Source organism: Lycium barbarum, chromosome 11 (assembly GCF_019175385.1).
Source record: "Lycium barbarum isolate Lr01 chromosome 11, ASM1917538v2, whole genome shotgun sequence".
Taxonomy (NCBI): Eukaryota; Viridiplantae; Streptophyta; class Magnoliopsida; order Solanales; family Solanaceae; genus Lycium; species Lycium barbarum.
The window spans coordinates 61227420-61243329 of record NC_083347.1 but is presented as its reverse complement, the minus strand read 5'-3'; the positions used below and the strand labels follow the sequence as shown (position 1 = coordinate 61243329).

Sequence of the window (15910 nt, the reverse complement as noted above, 5' to 3'; positions counted from 1 at the left end):
CCGCCGTAAGCCCGCAACGTCCGGTACACAGAATCTGCCGTCATATAATAATACTCCGTCAGGCGAGATCTCAAACTGAGTCTTTGCTTTATTAAGGGCCACATCTCTGTAGTGAATCAAAAGAGGATCCTTAAACTGGCGCTGCTTTACCTCCTGAATAATAGATGACTCAGCAACTGGACGAACAGAAATCCCAGAATCCCCAGAATCCACCAAACGAACTCCGAGGCTGGCCAGCTGATGAATATCGCGAACCAAATCCCTCTTATCAGATGGAACATCAGCCAGACTGCCTACGGACTTGCGGCTAAGTGCATCAGCTACCACGTTGGCTTTCCCTGGATGGTACAGAATATCAACGTCGTAGTCCTTTAGTAACTCAAGCCATCTCCGCTGCCGCAAATTCAGTTCCTTCTGCCTAAAAATATACTGGAGACTCTTATGGTCCGTATAGATATCAACATGGACCCCATATAAATAATGCCGCCAAATCTTCAAAGCATGAATCACCGCGGCCAACTCAAGATCATGAGTGGGATAGTTTTTCTCGTGCGGTCTGAGCTGCCGGGAAGCATAGGCTATGACTCGACCGTGCTGCATCAATACACATCCTATCCCAATACCAGAGGCGTCACAATAGACAACATACCCGTCAGATCCCTCTGGAAGAGCCAGAACTGGTGCTGTAATCAATCTCTCCTTCAGCATCTGAAAGCTGCGCTCGCAGGCATCCGACCACTGGAATTTTGCTGCTTTCTAGGTAAGCCTCGTCAGTGGTGCTGAAATAGAAGATAAATCCTCCACGAACCTGCGGTAATACCCGGCCAATCCAAGAAAACTACGCACCTCTGTCGGTGTAGTAGGCCTGGGCCAATTCTGCACAGCCTCAATCTTCTGCGTGTCGACCCGAATACCGTCTGCGCCGACAATATGGCCCAAGAATGCCACAGAAGTCAACCAGAACTCACACTTAGAGAATTTAGCATATAACTTCTGCTAACGGAGGATGCCAAGTACCGTCCTCAAATGATCTGAATGCTCCTCGGCTGATCGCGAGTAAATCAGGATATCATCAATAAACACAATAACAAACATATCCAGGAAAGGCCGAAATACCGGTTCATCAGATCCATAAATACTACTGGAGCATTAGTCAGCCCGAAAGACATAACTCTGAACTCATAATGCCCGTACCGAGTCCTGAAAGCAGTCTTCGGGATATCTGACTCCCGTACTCGCACCTGATGGTAACCAGAACGCAGATCTATCTTTGAAAAATGTCTAGCACCCTGCAGCTGGTCAAACAAATCATCAATCCGGGGGAGGGGATATTTATTCTTAATAGTCACCTTATTCAGCTGCCGGTAGTCGATACACAACCGCAATGACCCATCTTTCTTCCTGACAAACAATACCGGCGCCCCCCAGGGTGATGTGCTGGGCCTGATAAAACCCTTATCCAGCAAATCTTTCAGCTGCTCCTGCAACTCCTTCAACTCAGCTGGTGCCATCCTGTACGGAGGAATAGATATAGGCTGCGTATCCGGCATCAACTCAATAGTAAAATCAATCTCCCGCTCAGACGGAAGGCCAGGAAGCTCGTCAGGAAAAACATCTGGAAACTCGCTGACGACCGGAACAGACTGAAGGGTAGGTACCTCCGCGGCAGTATCGTGCACATGAACCAAATGATAGATATACCCCTTCTGGATCATCTTCTTAGCCTTGAGGTATGACATAAACTTACCCCTCGGCGATGCTGTAGATCCGAACCACTCTATGACTGGTTCCCCTGGAAACTGAAAACGGACTACCTTTTTCTGGCAGTCGACATTAGCATAACAGGAAGACAACCAGTCCATGCCCATAATGACGTCAAACTCAAGCATGTCTAACTCTATCAAATCAGCCTTAGTGCTACGATCATAAATGGTCACAGAACAATCCTTATAAATCTGTCTCGCTATAATAAAATCCCCAACTGGCGTAGCTACCTCAAATGGTTCTATAGGCTCAGACACTATCCCAATCTTACTAGCAACGAGCGGGGAAATATATGATAAAGTAGAGCCAGGGTCAATCAATGCATATACAGATCTGGAGAAAACCAGCAATGTACCTGTGACGACGTTTGGCGAAGCCTCCTGATCCTAGCGGCTGGCCAAAGCATATATGCGGTTCGAGGGACCGCTAGAACCTGAAGTGCCACCGCGGCCTCGACCGCGTCCTGCCGGTGCTGAAATACCTCGCCCTCCAGGGCGTGCAACTGATGGAGCAGAAGAAGAACCGGCGGCTGACCCTGTCTGCTGAGCAGCACTACCAGAACCGCTAGCCAATGGACAATCTCTCATAAAGTGGCCATGACCACCACACGAAAAGCAAGCTCCAGTCGCTCGGTAACACTCCCCGGGATGAGACTTCCCGCAATGAGGACAACGGGGTCTGGGTGGTCTGGCCTGGCTGGGACCCCTGGGTACCTGTGAACCTGCCACTCTGGAGCTCTGACCAGCCCCAGACGGTCCTGTACTATCGAATCTCCGGCTGCCTGACTGAGTACCCCGGCCGGAGGGAGGAAAATGCCTGTCTGACGGCTGCTGCTGAGGCTGTCCGCCTCGAGAATCTCCAGCATAACCTGCGGACCTAGCCCTCTTGGGCGGCCTCCTATCTCGATCTCTGCCAGCCGGATCAGACCTGCGACGGTCCTCCATACCCATCGCATAGGCCTGAAGTCGGGCAATGTCCATGTCTGCCTGCAATGACACTGCCATACAACTATCAACCAAATACCGGTCCAATCCCATAACATATCTGTGCATCCGATCGGACATATCTGCTACCACGGCCGGTGCATATCGGGCCAGAGAATCAAACTCAAGGTTATACTCGCGAACACTCCGACCCCTCTGCTGCAGACGTAAGAATCGATCAGCCCGTGCCCGCCGTAACTCTGGTGGCAAAAAGTGGCGGGTGAATGCTGTCACAGACTGATCCCAAGTGGCTGGAGGGGCACCCTCTCCTCTAGACAGCTCCCAAGTCTCGTACCAGTGGGTAGCCACATCTCGAAGCCTGTGCGAAGCCAGCTCAACTGACTCGGTCTCTGAAGCCCTGACCAAGTCCAGTGAGCGTCGCATCCCCCGAATGAAGTCGTGGGGGTCCTCGTCGGGCTTAGACCCGAAGAACTCTGGAGGGCCACACAGCAAAAACTCCCGAACTCTCAGGCTGTCCCGCCTGTCATCATCATCGTCGTCCCTCCGCCCGCGCCTTTGAGCCTGTCCTGCTACCAGTGTAGTCAACAGCTGTACCGCCTCCCTCAGGGTCCTATCCTCCGCCCCTGGCTGAGGAGCTGGAGTCTCAGGTGCGGGTACACGGACCTCTGGAGCTGCTGAAGGTCCTGCTCCAGGCTGTACTAGTGGGGGTGTAGCAGACCCCTCAGAATGAGGCACATCCTCAGGCAAATCATAGACACGAGCCCGGGTAGCTCGCTGTGCCTGGCTAGTCTCTCCAATCCTCGCCTTGCCCTTCTGGGCCGCCGTTGCCTTCTTCGGAGGCATCACTGCAAACACAAAGGCGAGTCAGGTCAAAATCACCCTAATAGCACAGCTCTATCGCACGATCTAAGATTCCAAAGAAAGTGACATCCTAAATGCCCTGTAGCTTCCCGTTTATAGATGTGGTGCACAACACATCGATAAACAAGACTCTACGAGACACGGCCTGTAGACATTCCGAGGATAAACTGCTCTGATACCACTTTTGTCACGACCCAGCCCCGTGGGCCGCGACTGGCACCCTACCTGGGTACCCAGACCGAATCACACGTTCATTTTCAAATCCAAACTTATTTCATAATTTTTCGAAATCATATCGAACATAATTTATATCAAGTATGTCTTAAGCGGTCGTGCCAAATCAAAATATCATATCAAATACAAACTGAGCGGCGGAATGGACATCGCCGGTCAAAAGTGCAAATACAAGCATAAGGGCCATTTGGGGCCGGCATAACAAACAGACCGCCTTAAGACCAGAAAACGGAATCAGACAAACATACATAGGACCCTCGCCCCACATATATGACTACAGGCCTCTACGAACTCAAAACAAAGACATATGGCGAGACAGGGCCCCGCCGTACCCAAATAGTCAAATATACCAAATATATATAAAGCAAAAAGAGTCTGTACCAAAAGTGGACTCCGGATCAATTAGGAGATCTCCGGAATAGCAAGAAGTGAAGCCTACTGCGGAGGATCACCGATATCTGCACCTGCGGGCATAAAACGCAGCCCCCGAAGAAAGGGGGTCAGTACGAAATATGTACTGAGTATGTAAAGCACGGAGTACAGAAATATGGATCAAAACCGAAAGTAAATCAAATGTCAAAGTGGAGTACAAATGGGTAGATCAAAATCTATATCGAAATCATATACTTATACATAATGCAATAAATCATGCAAACGCTTAGGAACGTGGTCGCCACTCCGACGCTGGCGCCACACACAGCATAACACCAGAAGGTTTCAAATCTCCGTACATCCCCGAACACAAGCATAATCATAGGTGAGCGTATCGCATCACGAGCCATATCACAGCATAACTCCAAACGGAACCAGGCCCTATGGCGAAGCCTCGGGAACCGTAACACAGCATACGGCCGAATTGTCATAAGGCGCACGAATCAAAACCGGCCCGGGAACCGGTGAACGAAGTCATAATAAGGCACGAGCGGAGTCGTGAGCAAACCAATGCAATTCGTACTTCAAAATAGTTTTCCAAAACGAAGTAAACCCATAAGTCATATCATAATGCAAAATAGTCGGATACTTAGCCGATATAAAGCTTCATTTCACAAAACATTTCCAAATAGTACGTATAGCTCCAAACGTAACTTAGCGTATTATAATATTCAAAATACATCTCATAGGAGGGAATTTCACAATCGAAAGTATCGTATCCAACTTTATTCACAAAGATAGCCCAATAAGGCAAATAGGGCGTTTCAGGGTAGCGGGCCCACCTCGAGTCAAAGTGAGGTGGCGAACTTGTCTTTACGAACATTTATATGCCAAAAGTCATACATGGTCGTTCCTAGGTTACCCGACCACATTTCGATAGGTTTCGGACGAGTGGTGGCATTCTAGCCAAAACAGAGCCCTTAGGCTTCAATCGAATTGAATGAATAGTAACTTTTCTGTGGATCGGGTTTCGAGGAGCAGAAACGCTCCGGAAGTTCTCATATTCGCCTAACATAGTAAGATATGCGAAATAAAGGAGTGGGAAGCTTTACATACCTCACAGACGTCGTAAGCTCTCCCGAAAGTCCAGTCCCGTTTCGTCAAAAATCTGCAAATGGTCAAAGTTACCAATTGAGATTCTTAGGCTTAAAAATGCCTTTAACTCCAATTTTGCCTACCGAAATTTCGGCAGCATTTCCCCTATAAATCTAACATCCCCGAGGCTTAGCTCGGCTCAAAATACATCAATCACAACAGCCCACACGTCAACAAACAACACAAACAACAATCAAGCCATTCTAGCTTCAAAATTCTACTTTGTTATCTAAGTTGGCAACTTTCATTCAAACTTTCAAAACTCCAATTCTACATCTACATAATTGCATTCATTTCCACATTCAAACTTATACAATCACATCCTAACCACAATTCAAGCCATACACGAAATTGCACCAAAAATCCATTATTTTCCATAATCCTTCAAAACATCAAAATTCACGACGAACATTCTAACTAACGTCGTTTCATTCCGAATTCATTAACATCATTATAGATTCATATCTAAAGTCTCTAGCACCTTAAATATTCAATGATATACATAATGATACCGAAGGTATACACTTTCCGATAATATCCAAAATCACTTTTCAACGCCAATTCCATTTATCAATTAATCATTTATGACATAAGGGTCACAACAACACATTATACCAAATTAACCAAGATCAATTCACATCATTTTTCCTCTCTATGGCTCACGGCCAATACACACTATACACACACACCCACGGCTTTCTATTTACATCAAAATTACGGGATTTCCCTCTATTTCCAATCCTTAACATATTCACATCAATTCTATAACCTTAAAGGGGCAAAATTCTTACCTTTTCTTGAAAACCCGACTTGTCGTAAACGTCGTTCTTGCGCCAAACTAATTATACCCCGTTGAAGAGGGTCTTGAGCACTTCACAACTATGTAGAAACTAGGATTTTTGGATCAATAAACAAGCTTGGATTTCTTTTTCTTTCTCCTCAAAGGGTTCGGCCGAATGCCCTTGTTTAGTGGTGTTCTTGAATTTGATCTATTTTCTTGAAAAATACTAAGTGTGGCATAGTGATATATATCCATTAGTAGTCATGTGCATAGCACATGACATTAAAGTGGTGGGTTTGGGCTTGGCTAAGGCCGGCCACCCTTCAAAATTCTTGGGCTTCAATTTTTGCATTCTAATTCTTGGCCCAATTCACAAAACTCCCGTTTTGTAATTCCCGAAACTAATTTCCGAAACTCCAAATTTATTCTCGGCCTTCCCCGAGGTCTTAACATTAATAATTCCATAACCAACATAGTCATATTCACTAAAATCAAATTATGTCCTTATAGCACACAAGTCGTAATTATTTCTCGATTTCCAATTATACGAAAACACGGCACATAACAACAGGCCTCTACGAATTCAAAACAAAGACATATGGCGAGACAGGGCCCCGCCGTACCCAAATAGTCAAATATACCGAATATATACAAAGCAAAAGGAGTCTGTACCAAAAGTGGACTCCGGATCAAAGAGGAGTACTCCGGAATAGCAAAGAGGGAAGCCTACTGTGGAGGATCACCAATATCTGCACCTGCGGGCATGAAACGCAGCCCCCGAAGAAAGGGGGTCAGTACGAAATATGTACTGAGTATGTAAAGCACGGAGTACAGAAATATGGATCAAAACTGAAAGCAAATCAGATAACAAAGTGGAGTACAAATCGGGATGTCAAAATCCGTATCAAAATCATATACGTATACATAATGCAAACGAAATCATGCAAACGCTTAAGAACGTGGTCGCCACTCCGACGCTGGCGCCACACACAGTATAACACTAGAAGGTTTCAACTCTCCGTATCTCCGAACACAAACACAAACATAGGTGAGCGTATCGCATCACGAGCCATATCACAGCATAACTCCAAATGGAACCCGGCCCTATGACGAAGCCTCGGGAACCGTAACACAGCATACGGCCGAATTATCATAAGGCGCACGAATCAAAACCGGCCCGGGAACCGGTGAACGAAGTCATAACAAGGCACGAGCGGAGTCGTGAGCAGACAAATGCAAATCGTATTTCAAAATAGTCTTTCAAAACATAATAATCTCATAAATCATTTCATAATACAAAATAATCGCATACTTAGTCGATATAAAGTTTCATTTCACAAAACATTTCCAAAGTAGTACGTATAGCTCAAAACGTAACTTAGCGTATCGTAATATTCAAAACATATCCCGTAGGAGGAAATTCTAAAATCGAAAGTATCATTTCAAACTTTATTCAAAAGGACAACCCAATAAGACAAATAGGGCGTCTCGGGGTTAGCGGGCCCACCTCGAGTCAAATTGAGGTGGCGAACATATTTTCTGAACATTTTTAGGCCAAAGGGTCATACATAATCATTTCTAAGTTACCCGACCACATTTCGATAGGTTTCGGACGAGTGGTGGCATTCTAGCCAAAATAGAGCCCTTAGGCTTCAATTGAATTGAATGAATAGTAACTTTTCTGTGGATCGGGTTTCGAGGAGCAGGAATGCTCCGGAAGTTCTCATATTCGCCTATCATACTAAGATATGCCAAACGAAGGAGTGGGAAGCTTTACATACCTTACAGACGTCTTACGCTCTCCCAAAAGTCAAGTCCCGTTTCGTCTAAAATCTGCAAATGGTCAAAGTTACCAATTGAGATTCTTAGGCTTAAGAATGCCTTTAACTTCATTTTTGCCTACCGAAATTTCGGCAGCATTACCCCTATAATCTAACATCCCCGAGACTTAGCTCGGTCCAAAATATATCAACAACAACAGCCCACACATCATCAAACAACACAAGTAATAATCAAACCACTCTAGCTTCAAAGTTCTACTTTGTTACCTAAGTTGGCAACTTTCATTCAAACTTCCAAAACTCCAACTCTATATCTACATAATTGTATTCATTTCCTCATTCAAACTTATACAATCACATCCCAAATACAATCCAAGCCATACACGAAATTGCCCCAAAATCCATTACTTTCCATAATTCTTCAAAACAACGAAAATTCACGACGAACATTCTAACTTGCGTCGTTTCATTCCGAATTCATTAATATCAACTATAACTCATATTTAAAGTCTTTAGCACCCTAAATATACAATGCTATACACAATTATACCAAAGGTATACACTTTCCGATAATGTCCGAAATCATTTTCCAACGCCAATTTAATTCATCAATCCATCATTTACGACATAAAGATCACAACAACACATTATACAAACTAAACAAGATCAATTCACATCACTTTCTTCTTCCTAGGGCTCACGGCCAACATGAAATATACACACACACCCACGGCTTTCTATATACACCAAAGTTACGGGATTCTCGTTTATTCCCAATTCTTAACACATTCATATCAAATCTATAACATTAGAGGGGCAAAATTCTTACCTTTTCTTGAATTTCCGACTTGTCGCAAACGAGGTTCTTGTGCCAAACTAATTATACCCCGTTGAAGAGGGCCTTGAGTACTTCACAACTATGTAGAAATTACGATTTTTGGATCAACAACCAAGCTTGGGAAATTTTTCTCTTCTTTCTCCTATTCTCGGCCGAACCCCTATTTGTGTGGTGTTCTTGAATTTTTTACTTTGTTTCTTGATAATTCCATCTATAACATGGTATATATCCATAACATTGATCATGTGCATAGCACATGATTATTAACAAAGGGGCTTGGGCCATGGATATGGCCGGCCACCCCAAATCCCTTGGGCCTAAATTTTGTGTCATATTTTCCTTGGCCTAATTCTTGAAAAGTCCCATTTTGTAATTCCCGAAACTAATTTCCGAAATTCCAAATTTATCCTCGGCCTTCCCCGAGGTCTTAACATTAATAATTCCATAACCAACATAGTCACATTTACTAAAATCAAAATATTTCCTTATAACACACAAATCGTAATTATTTCCCGATTTACAACTACACGAAAACACGGGACATAACACTCTTCCTTCGACCAAGCAATTAGTATACTTTTCCTACTGTCATCTTTAACCTTCCTTAGGTTCCTTCCTCCTCGAACACTTTTCTTCTTTTGTCATTTGTGGCATCGGCCCTGAAGTTCGCGAAATTTTACCTTAAACGCGCAATTCCGTCTTATTCTCAAGTCATCCTTTCAGGAAAGCATTTTCATGCCCGAGGCAACCACATTAATATAGCTGCACATTTTATTCCTTTATATACCTTTCAAGTACCTAAATCTCCTAGCATCGTCGCAAGTCCTAATCATTCTTTTCTTGCTTCACATCCCTCGTCATAGTCACTATTCCTTTAGCCCCACTTATTGGAATCGGTTCTCGAGCCTCACACGTACCTCTTTTGTTAGATATTACCACACTTTATCCTTTTTACGTACCTACCTTTGGATTTTTGCCCAAGTAGTCTCGTGCTTTGTCGGTAGTTTCTCTCGGGGTCTTCCCTCACTGAGTTTTCTTATTTTTCACTTTTCCCGACCTTTTGATCTCCTTGCCTTCCATTAACTCACTCTCTTTCTTTTCCAAGTGTCATTGTATTAGAACTTTCCAATTTTAACCAGTAGAGACAATAACATCAGCTTACCTTATAACATTTGTACCATCTATTTTTGCTGTCACTTGAACTTCGGTACCTTTACTCAATCGATGCTTTCCCTACCATAGCACCGGTTGCTGAGACTCACATGTCCACCAATACAATCACATGTGGGATATCATACGCATTCATATATATATATATATATATAATTACTACCAACTTGCTCACAAAATACTTCCAAGCGCTATTTAAGCCTATCCTAATTCCAGAGCTGTGATGCACTTTCTGTCTCTTCTCTAGTCTAGACTACCTCGTCCTACGCGTACTCTTATGGTCTCCAACCATCCCATATACCCTAGTTTCCCCTTAGGCTACTCTAACTTCTCATTTGTCTCTTATGTCTAAATCTATAGGATTTCTTGCGCACTTCCCAGGGGGTCACCCATCCCAAGATTTCTCCCACCTTAGCACGCTTAACCTCGTAACTTCGATGGAATCCGGTGCCTTAATGCTGATATAATCGCGTCCACTTCCTCGCATGACCTTTATTACATGATTTGGGGCAAGTCGAAGTCTTACAGATTCCGAGACATTCCCATAACACGTCCTTCCCTTTATAATAACTATTTTACCCTTTTTAATCCTTAATATTCACCTTTCACTTTCGTGTATAACTACCTTTCGTCCTAGATTCCCAAATTCCCGATGATAACAAATATACCTTCGTCGCCGTTACTTGTAAGTACTCGGGTATCAGTCTGTTCGGATTCCCACTCACCATTCTTGTATAATAATCTACAGCAAAACTGATTGTCGACTTTCTCTGAATCCTCCAACTGACCTTGCTCCTACTAAACATCGGATGTTATCCATCTTAATCCTTCGGACTGCTAATCGTCTTTCTTACAATCATTTTTCACGCAATACCCAAATCCGTAGCTCCTCTAAAATATCACATCCCACTTATTGTCTATTTATGATATTCCCTTTCCACACTTCTTCCTGTTAGGCGTATCTAGTTAAATGACCCGATTTTGAAAAATTCTGACCGGGTCTCCTTTACAATTCTTACTATTCAAAATCTGTACGCGGCAAATATCAGCAATGTCCCACATAGCATACGGCTATATAACACATTCCAGCCATCCAGAGCTTCCAATTTCAGGTAAAAGAACAAAATATCAATACTTACCCCTGTGACTTTCCATATCACCAATCACCTTCTTTCGTCGTATGTAAGGCTCATATAAGGAATCTCATTCCCTATGACTTGGCTCTATCGCACGATCTAAGACAGAAAGAAGGTCAACAACTACTAGATGCCCTGCAACCTCCTGTTTATAAATGTGGTCGGCTTCACACTCATAAACAGGACTCTACGGGACACGACTTTGCAGACAACCCCTAGGACAACCTGCTCTGATACCACTTTGTCACACCCTAATCTTACTAGGGTGTGATGGGCACCCGACCCCATATTCGAAGCCGAGCGAACCCGCTGACTCTTATTACATACATAATCTCTTTGGACTTTTAAATCAAATGAGAATGAAATACATCGTAAAGGCTTTCAGAAACTTTCCTTTTATCGTTCTTAAGACAAGTAAAATATTTAATCAAACGAAACTCATAACATAATGCATTATGACACATCGGCTGGTGGAGCCGCTTACAAGACCGACATTCTATACCCACGACTCTGTCTGCAAAGTCTCTAACTCCGAACAAGACATCATAGCATAATACTCTGACCCGGCAACACTCCAGGGGCAAATGGAGCTTGCCAACTTTGCTGGAACATCATCTATAATGGCTTCTATTCATCTGGGTGTACCTGCGCGGCATGAAACGCAGCCCCCGAAGAAAAGGGGTCAGTACGGAATATGTACTGAGCATGTAAAGCATGGAATACAGAAAAGAGGATTATAACTGAAACAGAGATTTACCAGAATCAAGTATGACTTTTTAAAAACATCGGAGCACTTGCCTTTTTAAATGAAAATCATGCATATCCACATCATATATCATGTATACATATAACGTGTCCCGGCCCTCCAGTGAGGGAATCGGTGGATAAAATCATACATGTCCACATTATATATCATATATGCGTAACGTGTCCTGGCCCTCAAGTGAGGGACTCGGTGGATAAAATCATGCATGTCATCATCATATATCTTGTATGCATATAACGTGTCCCGGCCCTCTATTGCGGGTCTCGGGGAATGAAGTCATCATATGCCATCCTGGCCACCATCCCCGTATCATCGTATCATCATATACATATACATATAACGTGTCCCGGCCTGCAAGTGAGAGGGACTCGGTGAACAATGCAGTGGAGTACGCACGAGAACATGTCCTGGCCCGGGACTCAGTGGAGGATACATTAAGGCATGCACGAGCAGAGTCGTGAGAAACCATATGCACACAAAAGAACTTTAATACTCGATGGGTACGTACATAAATCGACACTTGAGAGTCATAAACACGTTTCAAGTCAATCCGAGTTAGTATGAAAAAGTTATGGACGTTATAGTGCAGAACCTTCTAAGAACGTTTCAGAAGCCATTTTTGGAAAATCAAAGCAACAATCATGTTAGGTACCTTTCGAATATTGTTATGGATCAAATCAAATAGAGCTTTTGGAACCATATGTACATATCAAAATATATCGAAGACTCAATGGAATAATCAAACGTGCTATCATTTGAAAATCAAGACATTAGTCATATCAATTATCTCTCGAATGCCATTCGGAAAAACATATCAAATAGATCTTCGGACATCATAGATACGCATCAAAACCATATGAAATAGTTTACGGAAGTCAAGAATATTAGCCATCCTAGTGGCTCTAAGAATAGGAATTTCTTTGAAATCATACATATACGTCATCTGCTCGTTTCATAAGGATCATGCCAAAAGAAAGAAAGGGTAAGCTGTTAGAACCGGTATTTTTGTACAGTGGAATAATCTGGATTTATTATGATAAGTTAAGGACAAAAAAAAAATTATTTCGGGATACAAAGTCGGGATTCTTGACCTTGATTTTATTTTGAGATATAAGTTATATATGAAATTGTTGGCATTGAACACTTAGGGAAAATTGGGACCACAATTCATAAAATTGGAATTTAAAATGTGGTGCCAAAAATGCCATGGGGGCCGTGTGAATTAAAAAAGGGGTCCCACACATTGTGTGACCAATTTTAATTGGTCAAACACATTGTGTGGACCCAAGGCAATGTGGATATTTTGTGAACCACTTAAAAGATGAAGACCAAGTCTTCATTCCTCATTTATTCACTTCATCACTTAGCACAAAACAAGAAAATAGAGAGTTCCCAACCCCCACTGTTTTCGGCCCAACCTTAGGAAAACCAAATCAAATTCTAGCTTCCCAAAAATTATTTCCTTGGTGTTAACCCACTATATTGAGGTCCCTAAGTAGCGTGGAAGAGTTGTTCGGGTCATCCAACCATTAGTTGTACCCATTTGCAAACCCTAACTATTTGGTGGATTGAAGAAGAAAGGTCTGTTTTGCTCTTGTTTTTGTGTTGTGAACATTTATTCATGTTATGGTATGTTAATAGGGATGGAAATCATGAAATATAGTATGATTGGAAGTGGGTTGTGTGATGGGTGTTCTAGCCGTGTATATGGGTGTGACAAATGGAATTGATGAATTAATTCTATATTATGTTAGATTGGTATCGAGTGGGGAAAAGAATAAAAATCATTGATACATGTATATGTGTAGTGTAGCCGTGTTTATAGCCTCCAAATTGTAGCAAAGAAGGAATAAATCTCGCTTAGCGTCGTAATGGTTATGGTGATGACTTGTAGGTTAGAAATGAGAATTTAATGTCCCAAATTGACATAGTAAGCGTTGCGTACTGATTTGGAGAACTTTGTGCATTGAATAAAATTTGTATATATAAGAATCATTAACATGTGTATGTGTGTGGCGCGAGCGAATGCGAGTTTTATAATGTGTCGAAGATCGTAATACTATCGCTTAGTATTTTACTTATCGTCGAAACGAATTCTAGTTGGAAATAAGTGTTTAAGTGGCTCAAGATTGATGTTGAGAAATTGTGGGCTGTTTTGAGGCTAGTTGTGCATTTGACGTAAATTGTATATTTTATGAAAATCATATCGTTATATTGTGGATTGTGGTACAAAACATGACTTGAAAATGAGGAATGGAAAAAGGGAACTGTTTTCGGCCAAACAGTGGAAAAATTTTCGGGTCGTTGGAAATATTATGTGGATTGTTTAGAATGTCCTAGAATATTGTGGTAAAGACTCGGGTGGATAATTAAATGTGTGAGCGATGTGGTGGCTTGAATGTGAGCTGTTGAATTGAATATTTGGAAAGTTGTTGAATGATGAAAAAGAGAGCTATTAATGTTATTTTGTCTTCCGAATTTATTATTGATGTTGTTAGGTTGGTTGTTGTTGTTGTTGTTGATTGATACGGCCGAGTTAAATTCTCGGGGTAGCCTATTTACAGGGGAAATGCTGCCCAAATTTCTGTAGAATTAAGGGCGAAATTGGAATTTAATGCCCAAAGAGTCTTTAGCTAATGTTTGGCATTTTATGGCTTATTTTTAGATCGTGGGCAGCCCGAATCATAGTTTGGACTTAGCTTGAGTTGGATCATATTGGAGAGCGTTTGAGGTATGTAAAGCAACCTTCCTTCTTTTGGCATGCCTTAGTTTCACATAGGCTAGATTAGAGCTTTAAGGGAATTCCAAATTCGAGATCCGAGCATGTTATGATCCATATATATATTCTTTGGCACTCTTATGTATGTTTTTATGAGATATTGACCATGATGTATTTGAAGTAATCGCTTTCCGAAATCCGCATAGAAAATGTTCACTTTAAGGAATTTTGTAATCTCTGAATGCCATATTTTTCGCATAGAGGCTCGGATCGCTCCAATAATTTTTATAGGAGTTTGCTTGATGTATAATGGGTATGTTTTTCATAGGCGGGCTCAGTTTTGGGTCTATACTCGTCCGTGGGTCCCGCGACGCCCTTATGTAAATTCGACAACTTTGAATCAAAAAGTGATAATTATTATTCCGATTTCGAATATGACTATTTTACTTATCCTTCGGATTTATAATAATGATTTTATGCATATGATTCCTCACTACTCCGCTCGTGCCTACTATGATATCGTTCGCCGGTTCCCGGGCCGGTTCTGTTGTCGTGCGCTTTGTGATACATTCCGGTGTTATGCTGTGATTATGGTTCACCGTGCTCCTTGCTCGAGGGCCGGGTTCCACTTATGTTTGGCGTTATGTTGTGTTTGGCGTTATGCTGTGTTGTGATATGTGACGGGGATTCGGAGATTTGAAACTTTCTGGTGTTATGCTGTGTTGTGGCGCCATCGACAGGCGGGCGACCACATTTTCCCGTGCCCTATGCATAATTTATACTTTGGAAATAAACATTTTGATATTTTTTTATATGTATTATTTTCTATATGTCTGATTCGATTATTGTTCAGATTTATTTCTGTACCTTCTGCTTTGCATACTCAGTACATATTTCGTACTGACCCCCTTCTCCGGGGGCTGCGTTTCATGCCCGCAGGTACGGACGCACAGCCTGGTGATCCACCTGTTTAGGACACCCTTTCTGCTATTCGGAGTGCTCCTCTCTTTCCGGAGCTTATACTTTTGGTATATATAATTTTATTAGTGCATTTGTATATATTCGTTCATGGGTACGGCGGGGCCCTGTCCTGTCATATGATTCTGTCGGTCTGTTTAGAGGTCTGTGGACATGTTTGTGGGTTAGGGTCTTTCTGTATGGATGTATGTACTTGTCGTTTGGGCGATCCCATACGCCGAGGCGGCCGGTCCGCATATGTTGTTTGGGCGATCCTATACGCCGAGGCGGCCGGTCCGCATATGTTTATATATTGCTTGGTTAGCCCTGTGTGGCTTTTGTTGGTATTTTCTGCGTGCAGGGTATATTGGATAGTCCGTAAAACAAAGGAAACTCTGCCGAAATGTTTCTGGAAATTACCTAAATTTGAAA

The 15910-nt window shown here is 42.6% G+C and overlaps 1 long non-coding RNA gene across 1 annotated transcript; it reads left to right on the top strand.

Annotated features, from left to right (window-relative positions):
- Nucleotides 1-13169: 13169 nt before the first annotated feature.
- On the top strand, nt 13170-15646 carry LOC132619333 (uncharacterized). Its single transcript, XR_009574690.1, has 3 exons — nt 13170-13383; nt 14468-14533; nt 15461-15646. It is a non-coding gene; the product is annotated as an uncharacterized LOC132619333 (long non-coding RNA).
- Nucleotides 15647-15910: the final 264 nt, after the last annotated feature.